At 41.3% G+C, this 18,739-nt stretch overlaps 1 protein-coding gene across 4 annotated transcripts in view; it reads right to left on the reverse strand.

Moving 5' to 3' along the window:
* The window catches only part of ctbp2l (C-terminal binding protein 2, like), a 110,462-nt gene extending 93,461 nt beyond the window's left edge, over positions 1 to 17,001 (reverse strand). For 2 of the 4 annotated variants that reach the window (XM_074620886.1, XM_074620890.1), the window contains exon 1: positions 16,685 to 17,001. The gene's annotated coding sequence lies outside the window, so the exon portion shown is untranslated. The remainder of the gene's footprint in view (positions 1 to 16,684) is intronic. The other 2 variants (XM_074620888.1, XM_074620887.1) reach the window with 1 other exon arrangement.
* Between the last annotated feature and the right edge of the window lie 1,738 nt (positions 17,002 to 18,739).

Genomic DNA, 18,739 nt, shown 5'->3' on the forward strand with positions numbered 1-18,739 from the left:
TTTACTGTAAAGCAGCCTGTAAAACTAGGAAAAGACAATACTTATGCCATATTACGACATCCAAAAACTAAGACGATATCTAGTCTCATATCACAATATTGATATAATATCGATATTGAGTGCCCAGCCCTAATAACCAGTAGCTTATGGTGGCTAATGTTAGCAAACTAGGTGGGTATTCTTGTGTAATTGACATTACCAAGTAGTTTGCTGACTTATGACTCTACGCTAATTGTACTACTATGTTTTAGCATTTACTATTATCATGTAATTGCCACAGGGGTGGCTGTTTAGCAAAAGTTACATAGACACGCTTTAAAAGATAAATCGATCATCTGGCATAAAAGCAGATATGGTCACTGTCACTACAAAACTAAATACAGTATCAGCTGGTGCAATCGATTAGTTGATCAATAATTAAAATAATTTGTGTCAAGCTGTTGTTTGGTACTCCAAAACAAATGATTGCTATTCTGAGATATCTAAGACTGCTCAGAAGATATGAGCTATTTCTAGGCGTCTGCTGCACAACACGACGTCCAGGAACATCCCAGCAAATAGACGAGAATGTAAACAAGAAATTATTGCTTAAGAGCCAGTGACAGTTTTGGCCAAGAAGATTATGACGGAGCTCAGTCTCCAACTGTCGTCCTTTATGTCGTCTTTTTCCCCCCCCTTAATTGCATACTTTATGTTCGCATCAAAGAATTACATAAAACATGAATTCACATTTGTACGGCCTTTAGTATTTCATAGCAGGAGATCCTCGAATCTACAACATCCAGTCTTAGTGGGAACAGTAGGAGGCGTTCTTCCTACAGCAGGAAGCAATGACCCGTGATGGTGGAACAGCCACTCTCCGTAGGAAGTCGCACATTTCTTTTTCCGCCTTAGCCTTACCTCCTAGTGATTAGGGGAACATCTGCAAACACAGACAGTCCTCTCCGCTTTCCCTTTTCATATTTTACACAAGCAAACTCCGGGAATCATTACCCAACGTGAGCTCATCATTAGCACATTCATAATTCAGTGTAATGGATTATGTAATTGCTCCATTAATCAGGGGAGCCACCCCAGCATACTCTCCTATGCATTAGTTTAATTATGGGAAAATGCCTCTGTTAAAATAGATGTTCTGTTTGCAGTTGCAAAACTGCGGCAACTTGTGCGGACTGGAGTTTAAGAAGCAGCTTGGCGATGTATAGCCCCGAGTCCTTGCGGTGCGCTCGCAGTCAGACAGCTCTTCAATAAAAATGTGTCGTGGCAGTAGGGCAAAATGAAAAAGTAGGCAAAAGGGCAAATGCCTTTCAGGAAACCCAGTTGTCAAGCTCAGCGTCACTTGAGTCACTTAATTTATTGACATTTGCAGGCAGCATCTGGATGATGAATATTCCAGTTATATATGAAGCTGGAAGCGGCTGAAACAGATTAAGACACGTAGAAATGGAGGTACTTGTCATCTGATTCCAGCAGCTGGCATGACTTGTGAGGACTTAATCCAACAGTGTCATCAGCTATTTGTCAAGGAAAAGAGATAGAGGGCTCGCCACCTCTTCCTCCTCCTCCTCCTCCTCCTCCTCTTCCACCTCCTCCTCCTCCTCCTTACTATTGTTGGAAGCTCTGTATGAGAGTCTGGCTGCAGTCTTTTAGTTTGAGTGACATTCGACTATCATCACCGAGGGATACTCGGTGTATTTTGGTCTTCTCATCCTTGTTAAAAAGGTCAGTGGCGAGCGGAGCCCCCTATGCACTCATAAGTGCGCTGAGTGCTGACAAGAAATAACAGCCTGTTGTTACATACAGTAAGAGAAATCACTCCACATATAGAGAAAATGCAGCACACTTATCGGTTATTTTCCTCGTCTGCTTTCCTCCCCCAGATTGTACTTAAAGCGATTCTTACTTTTGCCTTGCTCCCGCGCTCGGATGGAGAGTGGGAGAGATGGAAAATTAATATGTATTTCATACCGCTGCAAATATAGTCCAGCATAAACCTCAAATCCAAAAAACACCCGAGTGATTGGTCCTTCAGTCGGTACCTACACAAAACAAACAACTAAATGGTTTGTGGTTACTGTCAAGATGTTGGCAAAGCTTCACAAGGCTTAAAGCCCGCTGCCAATAACGCCGCCCGAGCCAAACAGAAAGACACACACAGAATAAAATATGACAAGAAATGTTTTTCCATTGTGAGAAATGCCCATGTAATGCTTAAAAAAAAAACACAAGAGCTTATGCATTAACCTTGTAGAAGTGACATTTAAATAAGCAGGAGCCATTTTCTCCCCTTTCTCCCGTTCCCTCTGTGCCATTGTAATTTGAAGCTGTCGCAAACAAATCCTCCCAAAAGACCTTTTCCAAATGTCAGGTTTCGTCAAGCGGGCTCCAAAAAAAAAAATCAGGCCCTTGGAAACTTTTGTCAGGAAAACAGAGGAGTTCGAGCGCACATTTATGGGCAGTCACCATTCAGTCCTTGCACAGTTGATGGAGAAGGGAGATGACTGGCTGAGCTGCTGATCCGACACCGTCACTTGACTTCAAATTTTACAAGTGCTGCTCAAAATTCTGTCATTTTTCTACCCAAGCATTTACTTCTACTTTGGAAAAATACTGAGGGTTTTAGTTCAATTTTTCCTCAGTGCAGGTAAAGACAGTAATCAGTACCATGACTGGTTCCTGTAAATGGCATAAAATCATCTTTTATATCCTCTTACCAAATACTGCCTGAACATGCTGCGTCCTAAATCAAACCAGTTTTGCCACCAGTGCTACATCTGGCTCTTAAATCTGCGAAATGCTGTTCAACAATAGTAGAAACATGTAGTGTACGCCACTTGCCATGACAGCTTCCTGAAGATAAATCAATCCCAGCACTATACTGTTCATTTTAGGGCGGAAACTGACGATTATTTTCATTGACGATTAATCTGTTGATTATTTTCTCAATTAATTGATTAGTTGTTTGGTCTATTAAATGTCAGAAAACGGTGAAAAATGTCTTTCAGTGTTTCCCAAAGCTGGAATCAGAGATTTTTGACTTTTTTCTCTTTAAAAAATACTCAAACCGATTATGAAAAGAGTTGATGATTAATTTAATAGTTGACAACTAATCGATTAATCGTTGCGTCTATAGTTAATTTCTACACATTACCTTAATAACTGTTAAAATAATGCTTCTCACTTTTGTGCATTTTAACTAAGCGGCAAAAACTGGTAAAGCCAGAAAAATGGATACTGAAAACCGACAGAAATATTAGAGCTGATTAATCAATTAGTTGTCAACTATTAAATGAATCGTCAACTATTTTGATAATCAATTAATCGGTTTGAGTATTTTTGAGAATATTTTTCATTTAATTTTGGGGTTTTTATAAGTCAAAATTCTCTGATTCCAGCTTCTTAAATGTGAATATTTTCTGGTTTCTTTACTCCTGTATGACAGTAAACTGAATATCTTTAAGTTGTGGACAAAACAAGACATTTGAGGACGTCATCTTGGGCTTTGGGAAACACTGATCGACATTTTAATCAATTAATCGACAATGGAAATAATCGTTAATTGCAGCTCTAATAAAAATAATATATATTTTATATATATATATATATTTTTTTCAACAGAAATGAATGCCAGACATTTAAAGCCTGCAGTTTGTTCAGGGTCAAAAACATTTAGAGGAACAAATAAAACCTCTTGATACATATTTCTTCCTTCAATATAGGCAGAAGCTGCAGAGAATGCTTGGCATAAGTGAGAGACAAGAATTCAGCGACTATGCATTCAATAACCTCTGGCACAAAGAAAGTTAACAAGAAACTGTTAGAGTGCGCAATCTCAAGAGTCATTTTACTGCCCTGAGTGTGAGGGAATGAGATGAGGGAGAGAGCAAGGGGAGCTAATCAACTTTTACTCTTCGCCGGCATTTCATGCACTGTCTGCCACTAGTTCAGCGTGCACAAAGGGCACCGTGCATCAATAAGTCAACACGCTGCTAAAGCAAGGAGTGGATCCAGACTCCTCAGCCATGAAAAGAGAGACACGACTAGTGCAAAAGGAAATTAATTTTGCAGATGAAGTGCTTGAGGGGTACAGAGTGACTTAAGTTTAACAAGGAAAAGTTTAATATGAAAAGAAAATCTGACCCCCACAAGAAGACCTGGTATGGATTGAGCTGCTGTATTTGCATTTCTTAAGACAGTTACCGAGTACAAAAAAAGCTGTCCTCTCGATGCACCTTGTATAAGATGCTGAGCCAATAGAGGAGGTGGGCGGGGAGAGAGAGAGAGAGGTAGAGAGGTTAGAGGAGAAACAGAGAAAAAAGCCTCTTTTCTGCCTTTTCATTTTGAAGAATTTTGAATCTTCTAATCTGTGCCATCGCAGCTGCACATCGTGTCACCGTGTCCAGAAGGCCAGGCTGGTTTTGAGCTTCTTCTTTTTTTTACTTTTACTCCCCCCCCCCTCTCTCTTCCTTGTTGCCTTGCATCAGGCACAGGATCTGAGGCTTTAATATGGCTGCCAGTGAGGCAACAGCCATTTAATAACAATGCAATAGTTCCTCACAGCAGTAGGCCAGTGTCGCTCACACACCCCGCCGCGTGCAGATGGTACATTGTCTGTGGTTTCCGAAAACATTCTCCTTTTCTGAGATGTTTTTCCTCTCTCCCCTACCAACACACACTCTGCAATATTTACCTCTCTTCTCGATGGAAACAGTCTTATTTCTGATATTATTGTCGTAACAGGTCAGCTGAAGTGCCTCCCACCCCAGAAGTGATCCGACTGTGTGTTTGTGTGTGTGTGTTGTTGGCGGTAAGCCTCTTGCATGTGCCTCACAGCCTCCCGCAGTGGGGGACATCTGGAGGAGGCGTTACCGTGTACACAGAAAAAAAAAGAAGAAGAGTTCAGGCCTGAAATATCATCCTCCAAGGACGTAACTGGCTTTCATTAACGCACACAAAAGGGGGAAATATGGTGTAGGGAGATTTATTCAAATCAACACGGTTAATGTTGCCATAAGCCAGTCACCTTGCCAAGTTGCCCCTAAAACTCATTCTCCCTATCAGTGGCCCTTTTTCCTCCGACTCGCCGCTGAGAGCAATTACCGCACATTCTGATGAAAATGACCGGTAAAAAAAAAAGCTTCAGAACAACCATTTCACAAGGTAGATGTTCATTATGCGCCAGCAGGGAAGAGCCTCTTCTTAATAGAGTGCCGGTCATAAACATCCCTCATCATCACCGAGCTTGCCATTTGATCTCACCTCTGGGGGTTCTGCGCTGGGCATCTTCATTCATTTCTTCAGTGTTTCGCTGTCTGTTTACTCCGTAATGGACTCTGCCCAGAGAGTTGTTAAAAGGGGGGGAACAAAGTGAAAGTGCCCGACACTCTGCTGTGGCGGTGATTAACGACTGAATTAGAAAAGCAACTCCAGGTCACCTTCTTTAACATCGTGATGGATGATCTAATGCGGGAATCTGATAGCCTTTGTTATAGGTGAGCCGCAACCTGGATCGCAGGTGGAGCTAAGTCGCTACGGCGATTATGAACTTTCCCATGAATCTGCAATCAACAAGCTGTAATTAACAGCCAAAAAAAACCAATGTGGTGAGGACCAAACTGAGATGAGATAATAAGCATCTCGCTGATGAGTGTGCATGCAACTGTGTCCACCACTGTCTGTAAAGCCTTAGTTAGCGGTGCCCTAGTTCAGCTGTGTTATGCGCCATCTCTCCTGTCACAGGCAGTTTACAAGACTGGGAACGAGGGTTGCCATCTGTCCCACCTCTATGGGGTGCACAGAGGGACGTTTTGCACAGTTTTGGCATGCCTGACTTCCCCTAATGCTGCACAAATGTTTAGAGACATTACATAAGCAATGAGACCTTCACTGCTAGGGCGGAGGGGGAATCATGGGGATGGATACGTGCAGAGGAAGAGGAGGAGAAAAAGCGAGAGAGGTCGAGAGATTAGAAAGTGAGAGGGAGCAGACTTTCGTTCCATTTACTAACCATATTCAGGCACACAACGGCACTACGTGGCTGTGTTGCTGTAGGGTACAGGAAGAGGATAAAATACGAACCAAAGAGTCCAGCTGAAATGCCAAGGCCCTGCACGGAGTGTTTTCACACCTTTGAGGCAGGGTTGTAAAACTCTGGAAAGTTTTAACAGCTGCAATAATTTTTCTCTTACATCTAAATTCTGGCCAGGTAAATCACAAATAAGCTGCAGGGTAAACTGGTGAGTTAGGTCACTTATAAAGCAGTGTATTGTAGGATGTTGTGGCAATGCACTGCCACAAAAGTAGTCGGGAAAAACCTTTTTTTTTGGCTGGACTGCAGAGGGCCAGCTCTACAAACGCAAAAGACATCACTGTGAGTGATGAAGTTACACGATTGGTCAGCCGAGTGTTGGAGTTTCCTCATTGGCTGTTGCTCTCTAAAAATGAAAAGGCGGGAACATGCCTTTGTTTGCGTGGTTCCACTCCGATGTTTCAATGCTTTCCATTCATTTCCTATGGATAGCAGGTCCAGCGAGACGCGTCTGATTCACGAAACTTGGACCAAGCTGTCAAACTAGGCAATCTAGTTCTAAAATGAAATTAGCATCGCGTCCCCTACTGTCCTCGCAGACCTATTGGACATGTACCGCTGGATTTAACATTATAGACATGACCACTGACTCTTTGTGTAACGATTAAGCCACAAATTCACAGACTGACCGTACACGGTCCAGCCGTATACTCGGTTTTGACCGAGTCTTGTTTGGCAGTTGTTTCTTTTGAATACGCCTTAACAATTGGCAGAAGTGGGAAGGCAGTGAGAGGTGGAAACAAACCTAACTTCAGCTCTGAATTGGTCTGCAGCTGCACTGGGAGAGGAGAAAACAAAAAAAATTTAGTTCACTCGCTGCAAGGAAAGGTGATACTCAATGATATATAGCTTTTCCTGGAAACCAGGAAGAACAGCAACTCGATGCACAGCCAAAGGAAAGACATGTATTGTTTTTGTGATGCGTGTGTATGTGCATGTAAAAGGTGGGAAACGTCATCCCCTGCAGAGTACACAATGAATGTCCTGGGAGAGGTTTTAAATACTAAGACATGTTGCAACGGACACCTGAAACAGCATTTGTATGCAATGCTCCTTTCACAGGGGAACAAGATGAGATTTCAGTGGGAAACTAAAGCAGCCACCGTGACACAGACAGAGCGTGCACATAGAAAAAAACAAAACAAGAGGAGGTAAATTCAGTTCCTGCATATATTCACTACTCTGAAACAACAGCAATATATAAAGCAAAAAGTGGAAAACCAATTTCCAAGCATGCATATGCTTGCCTACATTTACTGGACCAACACCCCCGACCGTAAACAGCCAACTGGACCTGTCACAGCGCGTGAATCTTAACAACTGGAGATGGCAAACCTAATACACTGTTGAGGAGAGCTGCTAACATTCAAGGACCAACACTTCAGACGTCTTTTCAGAAAATCGCTTTTCTGAAAAAGACTGTTTTAAGAGTGTGACACAACACCATCTTCTTGGAAATGCACCTAGTGACTGCTTCAGTACATTTTCTCCGCCTCAGAAAGTCCATTTTCTATTTCCTAATTTTAGTAAAAGGGCCACTTAATGTTGCTGTTTAGTGTGAACTCGCCACTCTGTCCTTCCACCACATGACCACCTTGTCGTTCCTTCCTCTTTCTCAGCACTGCTGGTGTGAGCGCCTGGTCGAGTAATGTTCTATTTAATCCCTTCCACGTCCAGCTGCTAATCATTTTTGTCAATATCAGAGCCTATTATGAACCGACAGACATCTCTGAAGTACGTTGAATCTGATTTGTAATGTTTTGAACCAAATTAATCATGATGACTGCTGTTGGTTAATTCTGCCCAGCCTACTGTCACAGAGCCCCGTCCTCGCTGATGGTGTCTAGGATTATAACAATGTGTGGTTGAGCTTGAGAGACCATGCCGGGCTCAGTACCAGATGGTAGGTTTTCTTTTAGGTCGAAACTAAGGCTGTCAATCGATTGAAATAATTAATTGCATGTTGATTCATAGTTAATCACGATTAATCGCAAATTAATACCACATTCAAAATGTACCTTAAAGGTGAGATTTGTCAAGTATTTAACACTCTTATCAACATGGGAGTGGACGAATATACTTGCTTTATGCAAATATTTATTACTGGAACTCAATTAACAACACAAAACAATGACAAACGTTGTCCAGAAACCCTCACAGGTACAGCATTTAGCATAAAAATATGCTCAAATCATAACATAGCAAACTCAAGCCCAACAGGCAACAACAGCTGTCAGTGTGTCAGTGTGCTGACTTGACTAATTTTTGCAGGTAGGAAACCAATGAGCATTCATGTCCTTGCTCCTACTGGTTGGTTGGGTTGCCTGGCTGCACAGTGGTGGCTGGGAAGTGGAAGTTTGTGCACCCTCCCTCACTGTCAGGATAAAAGACATGGCTGTCACGTGGCTATCTACCCTCCCCCTGGTCGTCAGTGACAACAACGGCAGTATGGGGGACTTGCCCACACCAAATTGGGGACAAAAGGAAAAATGACTTTAACAAGATTAGTGGTGATTAAAATCACAAGACATTATAGTGAAGAATAAAACAGTCCCATTTCATTGTGTAGTTGGGCCGTCCTTTAGGCCCCGCTAACTCGTCTAGGACGAACCCACAATATAGCAAAACGAATGAATCTGCATACATTTTTTTTAACTTTTAAATATGAACCTTTACTTCACTTTTTTTCCAGCTTCGTAAGCTGGAGGTCAGACTGAGAAAAATGAGTGGCGGTCTGCTGGAATTGACTATAAGCAGCGTGACTGAACCGCGTGCCACATGACGTTCTGAAATATTCAGAGAAATAACTCTCCTCAACTGTTACGAATCCATGGAAATGTATCATTATCTGTATTATATAAAAGCTAACAGAAATGTCACATTATATTAGGGCTGCACGAATTATGGCACTCATGATAATCACAATTATTTTTGATCAATATTACAATTTCTCACGATTATTCATTGATTTTAGACACTTTCACATTTAAATAACCAGAGCGCTGCTTACACTTCCTTATTGTGCTACATTCCTGCTAATTAACACATCTTTGAAATAATAAAATAAGGTTCTTCTTCACCTGAATTCATTTTTGTTTTGCCCAATATATATATATATATCATCGCAGTCGATAATGTCATTTAATAGTGAAGCGATTAATATTCGATCGAACACCCATAGCGTTGAGGGCTTTATGGATAACCTATTAAAAAAACAAAAAACAGGATTTGCCAGTCGTTGATTTCAGTGTATATCAGGTTTTCAATCACGAATGTCATTACATGTCAGCAGTGAGTTGTTAAAGTGAAGTAAGATGACAGTAGGCACCGCGGGGAGGAAATGCCACGACGTGATACCACCCCCCACGAAAAGCCTCCACAGCCCACCCACTCCACCGCTACCTACTGTACACTATGCTGACCTCAATCGCTGACTCTATCGCTTCCTCATATTGCACACATACTGTGAGGGTTTCCTTCTCCTTGTTCAAATTCATCTATGTAAATGGTGCTGTGTGAAATGCACGCATATCTATGAAGACATTTGTATTACACGGAATTTGCCAGAAAACGAGACAACCCAACAGATTCATTAAGTGGGCTGATATGCAGATACGCGAGGATAAGCTGCAGATACTGGGTGTGATAAAGTGTCGAGTACGGCCGTCTGAGCAGCGAGGGATCTTGCTGCTGTTATCACGGTGGTCCTTCTACCCTCCTTTACAGCCTTACCCTGCAATTAATGACGAACAGTGATTTTCCTGGAACCCCCCCTCCTATGTATTTATGTACGTGACCGTTTGCGCATGCTTGCATGTGTGAGAGAAAGCTAATTTTCTCTACCGTGCACCAGAAGGATACTCGCCGAATTTGTATTCAGTAATGAGACGGTGGGTCTGGGAATGATGGCGAATTTGTAAGCATGCATCATCTCCCGTAATTCCATTTAGTAGTCCTGTAAACACTTATAAACGCGGGCGGTAGTTACGGCAGCCCCCCTGCCCTCGGCTCTCATCAGGCTAGCCCATCTCCAAAGAAAACCAAGGGCAGGAGAGGAGGAGATATTGCAAATCACATTATGGGACATGAAATTAATCCACCCTCCCCAAACATTTGGCCTTCACACGGTTTAACCTTGAAACTGCTTTTTTACTCCCCTCGCAACGAGGACTTCATAAACCATCACGTCCGAAAGAACATGTCTGACATTACGACAATGGCTCCGCCGAGGTAATTATTCAACGGGATCCTTCACCGTGCCGATGATATGTTGTAATTTCATTTCACTTACGTCTGTTTCATAATGTAATACACAATTGAACAGGGGCACTTTGCGTCCCAAAAGACCACTTCCTCCTTAAGATAATAAGAGCCTTTTGTGCTTGCCTTTGAGAAATCCTTGGTGGATTATGTGAGCGTGGATTCGAGAGCACATCAATTAATATGCATTAAATGAAAGAGTATTAAGTTGTAAGAAAATAATTAATATCTCTAATTGCTGTGCTGCCGCTTTGCCCGACGACATCGTACCTTAATGCTAACAGGGCTGTCTCATTGACATCGCCAACATGGGGCCAATGTACAAGAGTTACTTGACCTTTTACATGGCTGGAAGACGATGCACTTCCACTTTATTACATGGCCACCTCACTCTCCCCTGATACTAATGTAGAGTGGTGCGAGATAAAAGCAGCAGAGTGACTCTTGCATCCCATCCAATAACTGCAGAGAAATTCCTATCTGCGAGCCAACGCTGAAACCACATGAGGTTCAGCTCTACTAGTTCCAGTCAGGAATAAATACATCTGTTTGTGTTAGAGAATACTGTAGATCTCTTATGCAAGCCCTGCTATCGCTGGATCTTGTCCCTTTTGTACGGTACAGAGAATAGCGCTGGCACGGGGTTCCACTTTCCCCCCCCCGTTACCATGAAAAAGACGTTCACGGCTCCAATTATCATTTACCCCTGTGTAGCTCCAGAAAACACAATCGCTGCCACTGTCGATGAAATTATAGCAATGGGGGAGTAAGTGATGACAGGGGAAAAATCTGATAGCCTCCCCCCCACAAATACTCCCTCAATGTGCTAAAAAAAAATGAAGATGAGGAGTGCCTCAGGAGGAAAGAGAAGCAAAGAAATGGCAAAATGTTTCTTTGAGATATCTTTTCAATACAGCATTTTCTAAAGGTTAGAGGAGTTTTGAAGCCACGAGAGAGTACGGCTGAGTGATGGCGCCTGTGAGTAGCGAAGATACCGTGTAGCGCTCGGTTTTATTCGTTTTGACCAAGAGCGATCCGCTGCTAGAATCACTGTCTTGATCAGTTACAGTTCTACCTCCATGGTTTTTTTTTCTTTTTTTTTTTTTTAGAGATTACCCCATCTTTCAGCTAAATCAATCTTGCCTTTGGTTGGAGATAATGAGCATGTTCGCCGGGCTTCAAATGAACACCGCTGCTCCGGGGCTCCTCAGCTCAACATAGTCACATCATGCAGACACTTTTGAGGAAAGGCAGAAAAAGACAAGTTTCAGCCTTCAGAGACCAATTAAAAACACATATTCAAATTGACCTAAAAGGAGCACGGTAAGGCATTCATTTACGGTCCCGTCTATACGGCTTCACTCGCTATCAGATCCATCCCGATTGTTTTCAACTATGACAAACAAACAATCTCATCCGAGTGGAAAGAAAAGAAAAAAAAAAATCTCATCTCTGCAGGATCAAAGAGTTTATCAAGAGGTAGTGAGCACACGCAGATATACTAATGCACTCACTCGCTCGCTCTCACTCAAAAGGACATGGAGGCAGGATTTACCAGCTCAGTAGCACAGTATGCATGCATTAGATGATCCTTATTAAAGACCATGGAGAATATTAGATCATTATCGTTACTGTCTCTGCTGTGAGAAAGACTTGGTACAAAGGAAATAACTGCACAGCAGATGGAGAGATATTTGCTTTATCTGTTGCCTTTTTAATTCTGTAAATATTGGAATTAAATCATATAATGATGTATGTAACGTTCATGTGTGTGTACATTACTGTAATATGACTAACAGCAGATGCACTGCATCTTCTGCTTGTTTAGATAGAACACTAGGCAACTAGAGCTGCCACAATTTATCAATTAGTTGTTAACTATTGACTTAATCGGCAACTATTTTGATAATCTATTAATCGGTTTGAGTATTTTTTTAAGAAAAAAAAAAGTCAAAATTCTCTGATTCCAGCTTCTTAAATGTGGTTTCTGGTTTCTTTACTCCTCTATGACAGTAAACTGAATATCATATTAAAAACAAGACATTTGAGGATGTCATCTTGGGATTTGGGAAACACTGATCGACTGACACTCTACAGACCAATCAACTAATGGATTAATCGGGAAAATAATCGACAGATTAATCGACAATGAAAATAATCGTTAGTTGCAGACCTAGATGCAACAAATAATTACTTTTATTTACTTAATTGTTTAGCCTAGAAAATGTCAAAAAAAGTCAAAATTCTCTGAGCATGTTAAATGTGAATATTTTCTGGTTTCTTTACTCCTCTATGACAGCAACCTGTGAGTTGTGGACAAAAACCAAGACATTTGAGGACGTCATCTTGGGCTTTAGGAAACACTGATTGACGACAAATAATGACTTTCATTATCTATTAACTTAATAATTGTTTAGCCTAGAAAATGTCTAAAATGTGTGACTTCCCAAAGCCCAAGGTCACATCTTCTAATAGCTCCATTTGTCCAGCCAACAGTCCAAAAGCAAAAAAAACTACTCAATTAGCAATGATATGCGAGTAAAACAGCACATCTTCACATTTAAGAGGTTGAAACGAGCAAATGTTCAGCATTTTAGTTTGATAAACGACTTCAACAGTTAATCAATTAGCAGAATTGCAGATTCATTTTCCGCCGGTCGAGTAATTCGAGCACTAAAAACCTATTAAGAAGACAAACTAGAAAAAGGAAAAAGAGAAGTTCAGGCGAGGCTCTTCAACCAGTCAGAGTTTTACCCGTGACATATTTGGTAGCACGGCCCGGCGCGTATGCAAGAAGCGGGACTCTGAAACGCAGCTCCGTCTCGCCTTCCGCAGCACTTCCAGGGAAGCTGCTCCCATAAATCCCCTCTAATGGTCGCTGGCGAGGGAACTTTTTAACACAGAACTTAGCAGCCACTGTTATTCACCCGTAGAGCGAGAGTCTCGGGATGATGGATGGTAATAAATATTGCACGGGGCTAACAGAGGTCCCCTCAGAGACGTTCAATTGCCTTGAGTGATAGGGTGCTGCTCGGCAACACGGGAGAGGATGGCAGAGGGCAGGCTCTTCACGGGGTCGGCTAACTGAGTCTGTTCAATTTCCTCTCTGGAAATACGACAGTCCCCATTCTTAACTCACAATGGGGGGAAGGTACGCGGCAAAAAAGAGGGAGGGGGGGAGTGTTTCTGCAAAAAAAAAAAAATATGTCAACTTATGTATGGCAAGTTTGTTGGTTATAAATGAAGAATTGATTGTCCCCAAGGAGACAAAAAAAGCTCCACTGTGGAGCAGTAATGATTGTGAATGTACCTGTTATGTGAGGGGGAAAGGAACACTACTCAGTGTTATGACCAGTTCCCTGCTGCACTTGTGACTGGAGCAGTTTAATGGAGCTTTCTGACAAGGGAGCCCTGTTGTGCCGACTCGAGCTGCCCACCATCTTAACTGCTTCCTTGACAATGGCCGACAACAGAGCAGATGTCCAAGCTGCACACATCTGTAGTGGCCTTATACTCTTTCAGGCACACACACACCATTTCTTCGTCCAATACATACAGACAAAGAGCTGCTTCACCAAGGTCATCCTCTATTTTAGCTTGCAGGCATCAAACCCAAATATTACATGTAAATCATTCACTTTGATTATATCAAGCTCCAGGAATCCTCTTTTCCTGACGAGAAGAAAAAAATGACTGATGGTGTTTTTAATGATGAGTGATAAGAAATTAAGATAACTCCGGCTCTTCATTAATCCAACACTTGTCCTGTTGTCATATTTTTCAGAGTAATCAGTGAATTAATTAGCCCAATAATGTGTAAGAATACTTTAGTGTGTGTAATTAACAAGTTAACACAAAGCAATTAGCGGCTCGTTCGTACACTGTCGGCTCCCAACGGCGGCTGTAAACAAAGATGCACTTTCCTGACCATTTTTTGTCAGCTATGAATCCTCATTGCAAATTAGGGATGCACTGATACCGATACCGGATATCAGGTCGATACTGACTCAAATAGCTCGATCAGACATCAGTGACAATAAAGCTGATCTATTCAAATCAATTTTATGTTTATATACTATATACTGTAGGAGCCAAAGTGTGCATTTAGCCTGTTGTTTATTATTATTTGTTTAGGCTACACACATTATTTTGGCTAACGTCACTTCCGGTAATTGACACAGGGGTGTGGTTTCACCTATTTTTACCTGTTCACTTGGAGCGTGGGAGTCAGACAAAGAGGGTGAGATAAGCTTGTTGACTGTCACTTCACGTTACACACCTTAGTTATTCCAGTTAACCTTATTGTTTGTAATTCCTTTCATTTAATAAACAGTAAAACGCATTTGGAACGAGTCACACAGTCAAGATCCTACTTCAGCCTCTTAGCAGCTTTTTTAATTGATAGTAGTCGCTACAATATATACTTTAATTTTCATTTCTGAGTCAAATAATATGAGCTCGGAAACTATAAACAAGATCAATTTGCCCGAGTGGAAATGCAACAAAGCGTCCAACAGTGGGAACTACAAAAAAAAAATCTCCTCCAGTGGTTTTCAAAGTCACATCCTGGTGGAGCCTCTAGGGAGAAACACGAGGCTCGGTTTCACTTGCATTTCACTCACTTTAACAACTGCAAAAAAAAGGATGAAGTTCCTATATATATCTCCATCATTCGACGATGAGTAAAGTCCAACACTACAAAAATGACCAGAGCTTGGGAATGGGCACATGGGTGGATTGCTTTCACATCGCAAGCTTAAAGTAGGATGCCCTGGCCGAACAATCAGTCACTGAGGGGGCTTGTTAGGAGTTTGGACTACGAGGTGCACACTGTATAAATGCTGTTTGTGATCCAGTATTATTTAATGTGAATAAATCTTTAATTATGCCCCAATGTGTCCAGTTATTCTGCAAAAATGACAACATGTAATTGCTTGGTTAAAGGCTTTTTCCCCCTATGCAGATCTAAACACAAAAAAACTCCTTTCAGGTGGGATTCCTCCAGGCAAAAAAAAAATGTCAAGTGTTTGATCCACTTGCCTTTAATCACTTGTGGGGTTGGGATGAAGAAAAAAAAAAAAAAAGTTTCTCTGATCCCCTATAATGATGATGTATGCCAGCTTCTTTAAAAGTCTCAATACCAACACACACCCTCCCTGACCTCTGACCCTTCACCACATTTATTTTTATTAAATGTATTTATTTATTTAACTTTATTTTATTTTAATTCTTTGAATTGCTTAAGTATGTGTCCTCCCCTTTTCTCTCAATTCAATTGAAATTATAGTTTAAGATGAAATCTTTGTGCTGTTTTTTGTGTTTTCTCTCTCCCTCCTCTTGTTTTAAGTTGTGACATTTAGTGTAAAAACAAAGAGACAGCTGTAAAATGAAAATACAGTAAGAATGATTGTATAAGTTGCTGAAACTGCAATAAAAACTAAGTTTAAAAAAAAAAAAAAAGTCTCAATACATGTGAGAGAAAAAAGGTCAGTGACACTGTTGTTTATTTTAATTTTAATTAATTAATTTATTTTACTTTATTTAATTTTAATTCTTTGGATTGTTTAAGTATATGTCCTCCCTTTTTCTCTGAATTCAATTGAAATTATAGTTTAAGATGAAATCATGTTTTTTGTGTGTGTTTTCTCTCTCTCTCCTCTTGTTTTAAGTTGTGACATTCTGTGTAAAAAAAACAAAGAGACAGCTGTAAAATGAAAACACAGTAAGAATGATTGTATAAGTTGCTGAAACTGCAATAAGTATATTAAAAAAAAAAAAAAAAAAAAAGTCTCAATACAAGTGAGAGAAAAAAGGTCAGTCAGTGACACTGTTGTGATGCAGCAGCAGCAGCTCGGACAGCAGATGCTGTGCTTCCATAGTAATTTGTGTTTTAAGCTAAAGCAGCAAGCAAGCAAAGATTACACAGGATGACGTCTTTCAACAACACTATTTTGCGCACAAAAACTCAGTCAGCCGGGTCAAGTGTGAGGTATTAAAGAGGATTTATGAGCACTGGAAAGCACACAGACACAACTCCACTACAGAGATAAGGCACTTCCTATTTTCTTTTTAACCTACACACACACTCTCCGTCCTTGTCAGCATATATTCGTGTCAATATTTGACAGTAAAGCTATCTTTTACAGGAGAATAACCGTGTGTTAGTGTGTGTTTAGGCTGCAAAACCCAGCCGACCATCTTCATGGCGCAGTAAGGTGGACACACATGGTCACAGCTTGTCTCTATGTATGTATTCATGCTGCGGACCTCGACGTTTTTGCTCTCATAACTCTCCTTTTAAAACACTAAAAGATGTTCTGTAAAATGCATTCTTACCTGGATGAATGGCGTCTTCTAATCGCTAAGTTGAGACTTTTTTTCTTTCTATGCACACGTCGGTGGTAGAAGCATCATCCGCTCCGGTTATAGAAATGTTTTCATATGTTGGAGTATTTCTGATTCCACCTTATTATTAATAATCCTCCGCAGCTTTACAGACAGAGACAGGAGCAGCTTTCCAACAACAACCAGAGGAACAATGTCTTCTTCTCATACGCGTCCTTGTTTATTACAATACGACCGAGCGGTATTTGTGGTAAACGCCGAGTAGGTGTCTGTCTAACTGTTTCTCCTCTCTCTCTCTCTCTCTCTCTCTTTGGCTGTAGTCACACTACTAACTCTCTCTCTTCTCTATCAAGGCGGGGTCTTGGGTCGTTTAAACCAATGACATAAACCAGAGAAGAAGAAACAGCCCCCTCCTCTTCCTACAGCACACACCTTCTGCTCACATGGCTGGCAGAAAAAATATATATATATATATATATATAATGTGTTCATCATCAAATGGGAATTTTTTTTTTTTTTTTTTTAAATCACCTTAAAGGGTCACTTTAAATCACAAAAAATAACTCCTATTCAAAGAGGGGGTAGTAATAATAATCTTTCAGCATATTGTAATTCAAGTGTTCTGAGAGATACCTAGACTTCTGCACCTCCTAGTGGCTCTGTTTTCAGACTAACATCGATCCCTTGACGGGAGACTTTGGCCAATCACAGGTCATTTCAGAGAGAGAGATAGAGCGTTCCTATTGGCTGTGCTCCGGCTGGTGGGCGGTGCTTGGTATTTTTTTTTTCTCAACTGATCTCAACATGGCTGCTGGGTCACAAACTTTCTCATTTTACCACGGATGTATTAAAAGAACTGGATACAGCGTTGGAGGCGGGGTCCCGGTCAATCCTATGAGAGTTGCTCATTGGCGCATGAAGCTTAGATGGCTCGACTTCCGTCTGGAAAAGAACCCGTATCTCGGCGGATCTTGGGCAACTGGGACATGCGCAGTAGCATCCGCTCGGTCACATGACTCGGTCACGGGGTCCCAACGTCACGCCGTCGTCACGGCTTGGGCTCCAGCCTCGGTCGGGGTCTCACTCACATGAACGGAGGAAGGGAAATAACTCTGGATTCAGCTATTAGTGCATTTTACAACTTTAAAATCTTAATTTTTTAAATAAGGGCTATTAGAGTGTTTGTACTGGGAAGTCGATTCACCTCAAAAAAAATGATCCGCTGAGTTACAGACGTCTCTTTCGCAATGTAAGTCTATGGGGAAAAGTCTTTTTGGACCCAATGCATCACGTGACGGACACGGAAGTTGCAGTACCACCGTTTGGCCACTACGAAACGACCGGCGCACTTCCTGGGGGCTTGATTGGATTCGGAGTTCGCGAGTGAGCTGCCTCTGAGAATGAACAGCCAATAGGAACGCTCTCTCTATGAAATGACCTGTGATTGGCCAAAGTGTCCCGTCAAGTCATGGGCTCGATTTTTTAAAACCTGAAAACAGAGCCATGAAGAGGTGCAGAAGTCTAGTTTTCACTTGAATTACAATATGCTAAAAGGTTATTATAGAATTTTTGCCCAATGACGCCAAAAATATTCTGCCTACTGCAGGTTTAATGGGCTACTTTATGAAAATCGTTTAAAAAAAGAATCCAATCCCTCTCTTTGCTAGCAACACAATAAAATAGAGGTGAGAAGATTATCATTTGTGGCGCCCACAGGATTTGATGGCATTTAACATTAGAAAAAACGATGTCCCTGTTAGTGTGAGTAATCCACAAATCTCCGTTTTCTTTGGAACTACTTTTTCAATCAATGAAAGCTGTTGACAGTGAGGTACGTGTCCACACATCCCATTCATTGTCTATGTAAGCTGCTGTGCAATGCATTCTGGTAGCGTGGCGAACTTTTAAACTACGCCTTGTCGATCCAAAAGAAAGACAGATTCAGCAACTGCATGCCTTATTTCTCGCATGTAATGTTTTCAAAAACATATTTTAGAACTATTTTTGTAATATACAAGAAGAAAGTTTCCAAACGAGCTGCCATGT

The sequence above is a fragment of the Sebastes fasciatus genome, chromosome 20 (assembly GCF_043250625.1).
Source record: "Sebastes fasciatus isolate fSebFas1 chromosome 20, fSebFas1.pri, whole genome shotgun sequence".
Lineage (NCBI taxonomy): Eukaryota > Metazoa > Chordata > Actinopteri > Perciformes > Sebastidae > Sebastes > Sebastes fasciatus.